We start from the raw sequence: 14,371 nt of genomic DNA on the forward strand, positions 1-14,371 counted from the left end.
AATTCACTGTACATACTCTAGAGCAGGATGGATCTGAGAGAGGATACAGTCCTCTTGAAGCTACATCAATAGAAATTATTCTATCTGAATAATAGAGGGATTGTTGTTCAGTTCCTCAGTCATGTCTGACTCTTTGAGACCCCATGGACCGCAGCATGCCAGGCCTCCCCTGTCCTTCACCAGCTCCCAGTCTTTTCTCAAAGTCATGTCCATTGAGTCAGTGATGCCATCCAACCATCTCATCCTCTGTCACCCCCATCTCTTGCTGCCTTCAGTCTTTCCCAGCATCACGGTCTTTTCCATTGAGTCAGCTCTTTGCATCAGGTGGCCAAAGTATTGCATTTGGACAGAACCTCAGACACTTGTGTGACAATTTAAAAAATTCCAAGACTTAGCTCAGAATTTCAGAAGAAGGGGAGAAAGAATGTGGTGCTGAAAAAATATCTGAAGAAATATGACTCAAAATTTCCCAAATTTTGCAAAAGACCTATAAATTCAAGATGCTTGGTGAACCCCAACCCAGGTGGAGGACAAAAGAAATAAACTCATGCTCAGGCAATCAAAGTGTTAAAAACTAAAATCAAGCAAACAAAAGGAATAAAATATATAAAAAGTATTACTTACAGGGAAGCAATGATGCAAATTTCAGCTTCCAAACTGAAAACCATGAAGAGAAGAAGGAAGTCCCACACATTAAAGTGCTGTAATAGAAGAAGCACAGAACTAACACCATGTTGGAACTGCCTCCCTCATTCTCTAGATTATGTACTCTAGTACTCTGGCCCTGCATATAAAGAGTTAAATATTACAGAAATGTTGCTTGTGCCCAAATAACTCATTAAGTTCCCTCAAGACAGTTTCCATCCCATGTTATGGCCACTACTTGTTACAGATAAGTTTGCTTTCAGCCCAGAAACTTGCTAATAAGCAGAGCTAAGAATGGCAGAGTAAAAGATAACTGCTAACAATTTGAAGTTTTTGTGGACTTGGGAGCCAGCCTACATGAGCAAGCAGAAGAACAAAGAGATGTTCTGCTTCCCTTGAAGGCTAGGTGGTTCCAAGAAGTCTGCACTCAGCTTTACAGTTTAATCTTGAACCTTGGCCACTTCCCTTTTCCTTTAATGTAAGAGAAGACTGAATTATATTCTGAGTTAAGATGGTTATTTTAGGACACTAGTCTGCCATCTTCTCAGTTTCCTGGCTTTTGAAATAAAGTTGTTATTTTTTGCCCCAACACCTTGTCTTTTCACTTATTGGCCTGTTGTGTGCTGAGTAGTATGAGCTTGGAATCAGTAACAGTGATGCAACAAGAAAGAAAACAAAAACAGAAGCCTATGTTCAGTGAAACTATCCTTCACATATGCAGGTGAAATAGTGACTTTCTTTGATGAAAGAAAATTCAGAGAAACAATTTCCAGCATCATTGCCTCTTGGGCATCAGCATAACTCCTGTTCCAAGGCTCCAGAGTTGCAGAATTGGGTATGAACAGAGAAATCAGTCTTGAAATGTTAAGCACCTTTGTGTAGTGCCTCTGGCTAGTGGACTCCAAGTGCATGGGGACACCTTTGAAATGCCATGTGAACAAGGAAAGGCTACCCACTCCAATTTCTGGCCTGGAGAATTCCGTGGACTGTATAGTCCGTGGTGTCACAAAAAGTTGGACATGAATGAGTGACTTTCAACTTTTTTCAAAAGCAGATTTACGGAGGGGAGTTTCTATCTTTTACCAAGGGATTATTTGCTGCCTTCGATAGTGCCAGTGTCCAAGGTCTTGCTTGTGACAGCTGACTGGACTGGCTGTACCTTCTGGCTGGTGGTAGTTGGAACGTCATTGTGCAGGTAACAAGCCCCTTGTGATGCTGAGCAGGTTTCATATAAGACGGGGCAGAAGGGACTGGGGCCAGATGCTGAGATGGCATAAATGCTATGGCTGTTTTTGTGACTCCCGTTGCTCAGCATAAAACAATAGCCTTGTTTAACTGAAGATACATATGCAGAAAAAGTGTAACTGTAAGCATGCGGCAGCAGCAAGCATGCACCCCAGCCTCAAAGCCTCAGCTTCATCCAATTAAGCTTGCTTGGGCTCCAAGGTGGACTGACTTTGCAGCTGGAGAGAAGTCTGGACTGGGGAGGGAGTGGGGGGGCAGCTCTCAGACCTGCTGGGACCAGTGAGAGGGCCGTCACTGCCTGCCCACTTGCCTTGAGGTAATCACCACTTTGGTGACAGAGTTGTGCTGTGACGCTTATTTCCCCTCTTTTATCATTTTCCAAAATTTCAGGAGAAAAGTGAGCTACCACTATTTAAAGAGGTAAGTGAAAAAGTTAAAAAGGTGAAAGTGTTATTTGCACAATTGTGTCCAACTCTTTGTGACCCCATGGACTGTAGTTCACCATGCTCCTCTGTGGAATTCTCCAGGCAAGAATACTGGGGTGGGTATCCATTCCCTTTTCCAGGAGATCTTCCCTTACCAGGGATCGAACCCGGTTCTCCTGCATTGCAGGCAGGTTCTTTACCATCTGAGCCACCATGGAAGCCCTTAAAGAGGTGAAGGGAGAGTCAATTTTCCATTGATTTTTAAAGGAAGCTACAGAAGAAAGTCTAAGTTATGTCCTAAATACATATTGCACATAACCACTGACATTGAGGGCTCAGTTTTTTGTCACTGAGGTGATTCAGAGCTTCCTCCTAGCCTAGGACTTCTGCAATTCTGGCTGCTTTTAATCTCTGAGAAGCTTGTCTTGATGTATATTCTCTGCAATTGCTAACCAAGCCTCATGCAGGAGAGCTGAAAGCCATCAGTCACATTGTTCCTTCTCTTTCATTTCTTTTCAACCACAAGGCCACTAGCTTGGCCTACATGGTGGATAAGACTCAAAATTAGAAAAGCTTGTGAGATTAGACCAGCTTGGGATTAGCTGCTTTTGGGGGGCTGGTAGGAGGGGCGGCTCTGGGTCCCCTGGGAGAAGAGAGGGGGCCAATTCTCACTCTCTGCTAGACCTGCCTGCATCACCACCTCTATGCATTGCCTTCCAAAAACAGCCCAGAAACCCATTAAGATATTAACTATGTCATAAGGGGGTGAATTAGATGAAGCGATGATTGCTGCACACAAGGTATTTGCCTTGCTTTATGAAGATTTGAGTGCACTCACGAAGTATTTTTTCTGTACTGAGGTTCTTCAGTTGTCAACAGGATACACCCTGGCTGCTGGATTTAAAAGTTGAAACACATTTTCCCTTTGCTTTTCCTAAAACCAGGAAGTGCTAAGTTGAAGACTAAGTGCCCCAATTATGAAAAAAGTAGAACTTTCAGCAAATCTTGGTACAGTTTTCTGATATATTGAAGTTTTGAATACATTATATCTGAAACACAAGTATTATTTCTTCCTATAATTTACCTTGAATGTACAGAGTCAGAATTCAGCAAATTGTCTCTTAAAATGTCTCATAATTTTCTTGTCTTAATGAAGCTTACAAAGACAAGGCTTTTAAAAACTGTGTCAAAGAAAATACCCAAATGCAATCTCTGCAGGATGAACTCAGACAATATTTTCCTGATGTTGTTCCTGAAAATGCTATTTAGAAGGTTATGAGGAATCCTTTTCTTACTAACATTGAGTCATTGCCAGATTTTTAAGAGGGGTTTTAGAATTCAAATTTGATGTAACTGTCAACAAAATATATGGAACATCATTTCAGAGATTTGGGGGGCAAACTATTTCTCTTTGTAACAAGAGAAGAGGATTTGAGTGCCATCTATTTTCATCAGCATACATTTGCAAAGTTCTTTTTTTTTTTTCGCCTGTACTTCTGCCTCTGAAAGCAAAGTAGTACAGTGGGCGCAGGAATGGCCTTTAGTGTCATTGCCAAATACTTCTGGTTCTTTGTTTTTCAGTACCATTAAGATTACATTTCCTGACTTCCTCTAGCTTGCATGAGGCTGTGTGAATAGTTCTGGCTAGTGAGTTATGAGTGGGAAGGAGACACACCACTTTCAGCTGAATCTTTAATGCCAAAGTGAGACACTCCAGAACACTCTTTCCCATGGCCTCAGCTACCTGCCATGTAAGTTTCCTAGAAGTGTCATAAAAAATTACCACAGAATTGGGTGGCCTAAAACAACAGGAATTTATTATCTCATAGTTTAGCAGGCCAGAAGAACAAAGTCAAGGAGTTAGCAGGCTTCATTCTTTCTGGAGATTTTAAGGAAGAAACCATTCCATCTATGCCTGTGGGTGAGATCCTGGTGACTGCTGGCAACCCTTGGCATTTGCCTGTAGATACATCACTTCAAGCTCTGCCTCCATCTTCACATTACTTTTCTGTGACTCTGTGCCCTTTCCTCTTCTTATAAGGGAATCAAGGATTGAATTTAGGGCCCAGCCTAAATCCAGGATCATTTTATCTCAATATTCTTAACTAGTTATGTCTGCAAAGCCCCTGTTTCCAAATATGGTCACATTCTGAGGTTCCAGGTGGGTGTGGAATTTTTGGAGAACACAACTCAACCCACTATACCAGCCATGGCTCAGACATGTGATGCTCCATCAACCCAGGACCTGGAGTGAAGACTGGGTGGGACAGAGCCTCAGCCAGCTTATGGGCTGAGAGGATAAGTGAGAAAAGCATCTGTGCCACAGGAAGTACTGAGATTTTAGAGATGCTCGTTATCAAGCATCCCTGGACAGACACAAGACTGATGTTCAAAATAACCCTTTTAAGTGTTCAATCGTCCATCTGTCCTGGTGTGAAAAAGTCTATTTTAAGCAAATAGACTCAGTGGTCACATTAACATCAAATTATTTAGGTATGTAAACATATTTTTGGAATTTTTATGTATTTACATATTTTTTCTTATAAAATTCATCTGCTTCAATATTTTTGTCAAAATATTTAGTCATTCAACTACTTCAGGTAAATGAATTTGTTATTCAATGGTCAATCTATATTTTAAATAAAATGTCAATCAAAATTCAAATAATTTTTAAAATATAAGAACAAGACTCACAAGTTCATTAGGCAAAAAATTAGAATAGCCACAACAGTATTAGTACCTTATATTAGCCTGTATGTTTCTGTGTTCATTTTTAGGATTTTGGTTTTATTTTTCTCATTGAATAAATTAGATAAGTTTTTTTTAGCACTCATAAATAGTTTCAAGATCACAGAAAATGCATGCTTCTTTTTAAAGTTTGATGGAAATATTCTGTACCTCATCTTCATATGGTTATATCTTAGGTGATATTATTCCAGTTTCTTAACGCCTATGGCACTATTTATCTACTTGAATTTTTTTACTTTCTTAAGTCAGCTTTGATAATATAGCATTTCCCTTGGAAATAGAGTTTTTTCAGTAAGATTTTTAACCATGACCATGGTTTTAACCATGACCATGAATTTTTATATGATATATACATACTTTAAAATATTATAGAATTTAGATCAATGTAACAGAGATATTTTCCTTTTATGCTTATATCCCCTTTCTTTGAATGATATAAATTCTTGTTTTTAATTTATCTTAGTTTTAAATTTTATAATGGCTTCTATTTTAACCTCCTCCACTGTTCTGTTTTTTCCTTCAGATACAGATATATGTATGTGAATGCATGTTTGCATACCCAAATATATGTGGAGGAGAAAGCAAGAAAGATAGCTCATCTCTCTGACTTTGGTTGCATTAAGACCTTCTTGGGTTCCTTTTACACACATTCAGTTTTCTATTTGCGTCTAGTGACTTGGAGGTTGGAAAACTTTCAATTCTGTTTTGTTTCTACTAAAGTTTTATAGTTTTCTGCCATTTCTGCTTCCTGATGCTGATAAAATTTACTAATTAGAAGGGGCTGTGGGTGAAGGGGATCAGAGAGTTAAACACATAGCCTGAACTCACTACTCTAAATCAGAATGCTCCCTCCTTGATTTTGGATAATTTGTTTGTGTTTCTCATGATTCAAACCACATGCCCGGTACATACTAAACCGTTAAGAAATAAGTATTGATTGATTTTCAGCATGTTGAAAACAATCACTTTCTACAAGAGAGTGAATCTATTAGAGTTCAGCAGTAGGACCTGAAAATTATAGTTGTTATTTTTTCCCATTTAGCAAACATTTATGAGGTGCACCTTGTTTCAGACAATATATGGAGCACAGAATAATACAATGGAATGATTCCTGTCATTGAGGTTCTTATAAGCTTTTAAGTCTCCACTTTGTATTCAGTGCCTGATGCCATCCTTCTTAACATAATAAATACTATTGTACATCCTTATATTTTATAGTGATAAATCCCTTGATAGTTTCCAAGGCACTTTCTCAGATTAGGGTATCTCATTTGGTCCACACAGCAAACTTCACAGGTAATTTTGGTTTTCCTGAGTATAAAAAGGAAGCTCAGAGTGTTTTTTTTAAAAAGTCACAGACTATACAGACAGCAAGATGTGAAGATAAGGAAACTAAATTCAAGGTAGGATGTGAGACAAGGAATTTAAATTCAAGATAGTTACATATTATCATCTCTTTCTTTAATCAAGATTAAAAACACCAAAGATATCATTAACGTGGGAAATTGATTGTGTCTTCAGAGCTTTGAAAACAGTGTACTATACCGGGCAGCTACATTGACATATCAAGCTCACATGACAAGCCCTGAATAAGCACCAACATCAATTATATGTGAGGGGTGTGTTACAGTTTATCAATTGCTTAAATCCTCAATTGACGTAAATCCTATGGAGAACAGAGAATGAAACTCTGGCAGAATAGTAAGAAATGTTGTCATTCTGGAAGAAAAATCAAGGACGCCCAAAGGCTGCTATCACAGGTAAATCAGAAGGGAAATTAGAACAGTGAAGGGGACAAAATTTAGGAAAAAAGGCATAAAGCTGGAAGAAAAGTAAGAATTCAGTAACCCATTCAGCTCTTTTTGCATTCCTGAATGATTGGCATTTAGTAGCTATCCAGATGGACAGGGAGGGTGTTTACCTGTAATTAGGCTTTTGGGGTTCGTCTATAGACAGTGGGCTACATGCCATTTTGCATAAAAATTAGATGAAAGCTAAACCATTCTAACTGCCAGCATAATCAAGTAATATTTGCCACTAGGCCAAAAAAATGAAGTGTAGTCCTTGAGGATTTTTCATTCAGCTACTGTGGCTTTTAAAAAAATGCAAAATGAGTTTCTGAGAAGATGCTAAATGTATTTGTGACTCTAAAAATTCATCACCCTTTACAGAAAGATGAAGAAAAGATTAATTGCAAGATACCTGAGAAGTTGGAACACATGGGCATTATGCAACATGGGAGCTTCTTTTGAATTCAGAGGTCAAATTTATAATTCATCTGAAGGAACTTGAAACTAAATTGAAAAAATAAAGAATTACGAATGTGGAATAAGGAATAATATGGAGGACTGCAGAATATTCTAATGGTCACCTATTCTGCCATGTACAGTAGCAATTACATGTAACTGCTGTACAGTTGCACTCATTTCACATGCTAGCAAGATTCCAGATATACAAGCTGGGTTTTGAAGAGGCAGAGGAATCAGAGATCAAATTGCCAACATACACTGGATCATGGAGAAAGCAAGAGTTCCAGAAAAACATCCACTTCAGCTTCATATTAGGTTCTACATGGTTCTACAAAGGTTCTACACTGGAACCTTTGACTGTGGATCACAGCAAACTGTGGAAAATTCTTAGATGGGAGTAACAGACCACTTTACCTTTCTCCTGAGAAACCTGTATGCTGGTCAAGAAGCAAAAGTAAGAGCTGGACATGGAACAACTGACTGGTTCAAAGTGGGAAAGGAGTATGACAAACTGTATGTGTATTTATTGTCACCCTGCTTATTTAATTTCTATGCTGAGTACATTGTGCAAAATGCTGGCCTGGATGAGTCACTAGCTGGAATTAAGATTACTGGGAGAAATATCAACAACCTCAAATATGCAGATGATATCACTCTAAGGGCAGAAAGCAAAGAGGAGCTAAAGGATCTCTTGATAAGGGTGAAAGAGGAGAATGAAAAGGCTGGCTTAAAACTCAACGTTTAAAAAACTAAGGTCATGGTACCCAGTTCCATTGCTTCATAGAAAATAAATGAGGAGTAGAAGAAATGCCAGATTTTATTTTCTTGGGCTCCAAAATCACTGTGGATGGTGACTGAAGCCATGAAGTTAAAAGACACTTGCTTCTTGGAAGGAAAGCTATGAAGAACCTAGACAGCATATTAAAAAGCAGAGACATCACTTTGTGCACAAAGGTCCATATAGTCAAAACTATGGTTTTTCCAGTGGTCATCCCTAGATGTGAGAGGTGGACCATAAAGAAGACTGACCACCAAAGAATTGATGCCTTTGAACTGTGGTGCTGGAGAATACTTTTGTGAGTCCCTTGGACAGCAAAGAGATCAAACCAATCAATCCTAAAGGAAATCAACACTGGATATTCATTGGAAGGACTAATGCAATACTTTGACCACCTGATATGAAGAGCCAACTCATTAGAAAAGACCCCAGTGCTGGGAAAGATTGAAGGCAAAAGAAGAGGGCGGCAAAGGTTGAGATGATTATATAGCATTACCAAGTCAATGCACATGAATTTGAGCAAACTCCAGAAGATAGTGGACAGAGGGCCCTGGCATGCTACAGCCCATGGGGTCCTAAAGAGTCGAACATGACTTAGCGACTGGACAACAACAACTTTCTGCCATGTGAGAAACAGGGAATCATGTAGTCTGATTGTGCACAGAACAGATTTTTACAGAGAACCTACATAAGAAAAACTAAAGTGGAGAAAGCATTTCTTGTTACTCATCAACAAGTGGTTTTTGAATCTCCACTCTAATGCTTTGTCGTCAATGAATAATAAAGAGATTAAAAATAAATCAATATCTTTGCTGAATCTATTCAATGATTAAGATATGTCTAGATTGCAAACATGAACCTGTTTTTTCGAAGTGCCGATAAAGGAGAGCTAACCCTATTAATCAAATATTATGTGCCAGGTACTATTCTAAACAATTTATACCAATTGTTTCAGTTAATCAAATCCACTATACAACATTTCAGTCCCAGCTGGATTCTGTAACTCTCCTACTTCTTGCTGTGCACACAAAGTGTAAACAAATGGCTGAAAAAAAAAAAAAAAAAACTCTCCAGAGCCTCTTTTTTTTTGTTCCTCAGATGCTTTCACATAAGCTGTTTTATTTAGTTTTCACAATAAGCCTCTGTGCAATGTACTATTATCCCCACTTCTGCAGATGAGGAAACAGGCTCAGAGAGGTGAAGTAAATTGCCTATGTCTTAACAGCACAGAATTGATGAAGACAGCATTTGAACCTGAGCAGTCTGTCTCCAGCCCAGGTACGCCTGAAACTGTGCTAAGTTGCTTATATGGTGCCAAGAGGGACTATTGCCAGTATTCATTATCAAAATTATCCACTATGAGATCAAACTCAGACAAGCAGAATACTTGGCATAATAATCCCATAGAGCTCAAAAAAATCATTAAAACAGCAGCCTCTGTTCTCACACCTCATCTGCTTAACTGTCTCAGAGGTTCCAAATGTCTTCTGTCTAGCAGAAGTGATATTTCTTAAGATAGTGTGTGTTTAGCTGTGCTTTCAAAGAAACTTCAGGGTTTATGGAAAAGAACAAATGGCATCGCATCTTTAAACAGAAAATATTAACACATTTTACCAGCATGAAAATAACTGCTACTCTATTGTATGATCACAATACTTCCAAAAATCATTATTACTAGTTGGCCATCTCAAAAGTGGTAGAAAGAACTGGCAACAAAATTGAGAGTATAAACAAAAATTATCATTCTTAATAAATCATCTGGGCAAATCCTTTCTATAGGAGAAAGGGCAAAAAACACTGTGATGATTCCTTCTCATTCCACCTCATTAAGTTGTCTTAGCACAACCCTCTGGGCTTCCTCACTCAGCAGTGAAGAATCCACCTCCAGTGCAGGAGACTCAGGAGACACTGGTTTGATCCCTGTGTCGGGAAGATCCCCTAGAGGAGGGCATGGCAACCCAGACCAGTATTCTTGCCAGGAAAATCCTGTGGCCAGAGAAGCTTGGTGGGCTGTGGTCCATGGAATCACTAAGAATTAGACACGACTGAAGTGACTGAGCAGCAGCAGAAGCACAACCCTCCATGAGGATCAAAGACTTATCTTCACTGTTCAAAACCTTGAAAACAAACCACCCAAAACATGTGTGCACTGCTGAGCAGTAGTAAACGGAAGTAACTCACTTTATCCAACCTTACATTATGGGGAGATAACATAAAATCCAAACTAGCACATCTTAAATTACTTTGTATGTACTGATCTGGGGATTATAGAAGACCAAGGGATAAACCCACACACTTATGAGCATGTTATCTATGACAAAGAAGGCAAGAATATACAATGGAGAAAAGACAGTCTCTTCAATAAGTGGTTTTGGGAAAACTGGACAGCTATGTGTCCAGAATAGAGAATGAATGAATGAGAACACTTTCTAACACCATACATAAAAATAAACTCAAAATGGATTAAAGATCTAAATGTAAGACTGGAAAATATAAAACTCTTAGACGAAAACACGGACAGAACACTCTCTGACATAAATCACAGCAAGATCTTCTATGACCCATCTCCTAAACAATGGAAATAAAAACAAAAATAAATGAATTGGACCTAATTAAACTTCAAAGCTTTTGCATAGTGAAGGAAACTATAAGCACGGTGAAAAGACAGCCCTCAGAAAGGGAAAAAATAAATGATAGCAAATGAAACAACTGCAAAGGATTAATCTCCAAAATATGCAAGCAACTCATTCAGTTCAATATCAGGAAAAATAAAACAAAACAAAAACAAAAACACCAAAACAATAAAAAACTGAGCAGAAGAACTAAACAGGCATTTATCCAAAAAAGATATACAGATGGCTAATAAACACATTAAAAGATGCTCATCATTGTTCATTATTGTTGCTGTTCAGTCACTTAGTCGTGTCCGACTCTTTGTGACCCCATGGACTGCAGCACGCCAGGCTTTCCTGTCCTTTACCATCTCCCAGAGCTTGCTCAAATTCATGTCCATTGAGTCAGTGGTGCCATCCAACCATCTCATACTCTGTCATCCCCTTCTCCTCCTGCCTTCAATCTTTCCCAGCATGAGGGTCTTTTCTAAGGAGTCAGCTCTTTGCATCAGTTGGCCCAAGTACTGGAGTTTAGCTTCAGCATCAGTCCTTCCAATTAATATTCAGGACTGATTTCCTTCAGGACTGACTGATTGGATCTCCTTGCAGTCCAAGGGACTCTCAAGAATCTTCTCCAACACCACATTCCAAAAGCATCAATTCTTCAGTGCTCAGCTTTCTTTGTAGTCCAACTTTCACATCCATACATGACTACTGGAGAAATCATAGCTTTGACTATATGAACCTTTTTTGGCAAAGTAATGCCTCAGTTTTTAATATACTGTCTAGGTTGGTCATTGCTTTTCCTGCAAGAGCTAGCATCTTTTAATTTCATGGCAGCATTTACCATCTGCAGTGATTTTGGAGCCCAAGAAAATAAAGTCTGTCACTGTTCTATTGTTTCTCCATCTATTTACCATGAAGCAATGGGACTGGATGCCATGTTAGTCTTTTAAATGTTGAGTTTTAATATAGCTTTTTCACTCTCATGTTTCACCATCATTAAGAGGCTCTTTAGTTCCTATTCAATTTCTGCCATAGAGTGGTGTCATCTGCATATCTGAAGTTACTGATATTTCTCCCAGCAAACTTGATTCCAGCTTGTGCTTCATCCAGCTCAGCATTTCACATGATGTGCTCTGCATAGATGTTAAATAAGCAGGGTGACAATATACAATCTTGACATACTTCTTTCCATTGTTCCATGTCTGGTTCTAACTGTTTCTTCTTGAACTGCATACAGGTTTTGAAGGAGGCAGGTAAGGTGGTCTGGTATCCCAATATCTTGAAGACTTTTCCACAGTTTGTTATGATCCACACAGTCAAAGGCTTTACCATAGTCAATGAACCAGAAGTAGATGTTTTTCTGGAATTCTCTTGCTTTTTCCATGATCCAACTAATGTTGACAATTTGATGTCTGGTTCCTTTCCCTTTTCTAAATCCAACTTGAACATATGGAAGTTTTCAGTTCATGTACTATAGAAGCCTAGCTTGGAGGATTTTCAGCATTACTTTGCTAGCATGTGAAATGAGTGCAATTGTGCGGTACTTTGAGTATTCTTTGGCATTGCCCTTCTCTGGGACTGAAATGAAAACTGACCTTTTCCAGTCCTGTGGCCACTGCTGAGTTTTCCAAATTTGCTGGCATATTGAGTGCAGCACTTTCACAGCATCATCTTTTAGGATTTGAAATAGCTCAGCTGGCATCGCATCACCTGCACTAGCTTTGTTCATAGTCATGCTTCTGAAGGCCCACTTGACTTCACACTTCAGGATGTCTGGCTCTAGATGAGTGATCACACCATCATTAAGATCTTAATTGCTCTCATTAAAATCTTTTTTGTATAGTTCTGTGTATTCTTGTCATCTCTTCTTAATATCTTCTGCTTCTGTTAGGTCCATACCATTTCTGTCCTTCATTGTGCCCATCTTTGCATGAAATGTCCCTTGTTATGTGTAATTTTCTTGAAGAGATCTCTAGTCTTTACTATTCTATTGTTTTCCTCTATTTCTTTGCATTGTTCACTTAGGAAGGCTTTCTTATTTCTCCTTGCTATTCTTTGTGACTCTGTATTCAGATGCATATATCTTTACTTTTCACCTTTGCCCTCCATTTCTCTTCTTTTCTCAGCTATTTGCTCATTATTAGAGAAATGCGAATTAAAATTACATTGAGGTATCACCTCACATTGGTCAGATGGTCATTATCAAAAAGTATACAAACAATACACAGGGGAAAGTGTGTGGAAAAAAGCGAACCCTCTTACACTGCTGATGGGAATGCAAATTGATAGAAACATTATGGAGAACAGTATGGAGAGTTCTTAAAAAACAGAAATTAAACTGCCATATGGAATTCCAGTTGAGCTATTTCAAATCCTGAAAGATGATGCTGTGAAAGTGCTGCACTCAATATGCCAGCAAATTTGGAAAACTCAGCAGTGGCCACAGGACTGGAAAAGGTCAGTTTTCATTCCAATCCCAAAGAAAGGCAATGCCAAAGAATGTTCAAACTACCGCACAATTGCACTAATCTCACAAACTAGTAAAGTAATGCTCAAAATTCTCCAAGCCAGGCTTCAGCAATACGTGAACCGTGAACTTCCTGATGTTCAAGCTGGTTTTAGAAAAGGCAGAGGAACCAGAGATCAAATTGCCAACATCCGCTGGATCATTGAAAAACCAAGAGACTTCCAGAAAAACATCTATTTCTGCTTTATTGACTATGCCAAACCCTTTGACTGTGTGGATCACAATAAACTGTGGAAAATTCTGAAAGAGATGGGAATACCAGACCACCTGACCTGCTTCTTGAGAAACCTATATGCAGGTCAGGAAGCAACAGTTAGAACTGGACGTGGAACAACAGACTGGTTCCAAATACGAAAAGGATTACGTCAAGACTGTATATTGTCACCCTGCTTATTTAACTTCTATGCAGAGTACATCATGAAAAATGCTGGGCTGGAAGAAACACAAGCTGGAATCAAGATTTCTGGGAGAAATATCAATAACCTCAGATATGCAGATGACACCACCCTTATGGCAGAAAGTGAAGAGGAACTCAAAAGCCTCTTGATGAAAGTGAAAGTGGAGAGTGAAAAAGATGGCTTAAAGCTCAACATTCAGAAAACTAAGATCATGGCATCCAGTCCCATCACTTCATGGGAAATAGATGGGGAAACAGTGTCAGACTTTATTTTTCTGGGCTCCAAAATCACTGCAGATGGTGACTGCAGCCATGAAATTAAAAGACGCTTACTCCTTGGAAGGAAAGTTGTGACCAACCTAGATAGCATATTCAAAAGCAGAGACACTACTTTGCCAACAAAGGTCTGTCTAGTCAAGGCTATGGTTTTTCCAGGGGTCATGTATGCATGTGAGAGTTGGACTGTAAAGAAGGCTGAGCGCCGAAGAATTGATGCTTTTGAACTGTGATGTTAGAGAAGACTCTTGAGAGTCCCTTGGACTGCAAGGAGATCCAACCAGTCCATTCTAAAGGATATCAGCCCTGGGATTTCTTTGGAAGGAATGATGCTAAAGCTGAAACTCCAGTACTTAGCCACCTCATGTGAAGAGTTGACTCATTGGAAAAGACTATGATGCTGGGAGGGATTGGGGGCAGGAGGAGAAGGGAACGACAGAGGATGAGATGGCTGGATGGCATC

This window comes from Bubalus bubalis, chromosome 3 (genome assembly GCF_019923935.1).
Source record: "Bubalus bubalis isolate 160015118507 breed Murrah chromosome 3, NDDB_SH_1, whole genome shotgun sequence".
Taxonomy (NCBI): Eukaryota; Metazoa; Chordata; class Mammalia; order Artiodactyla; family Bovidae; genus Bubalus; species Bubalus bubalis.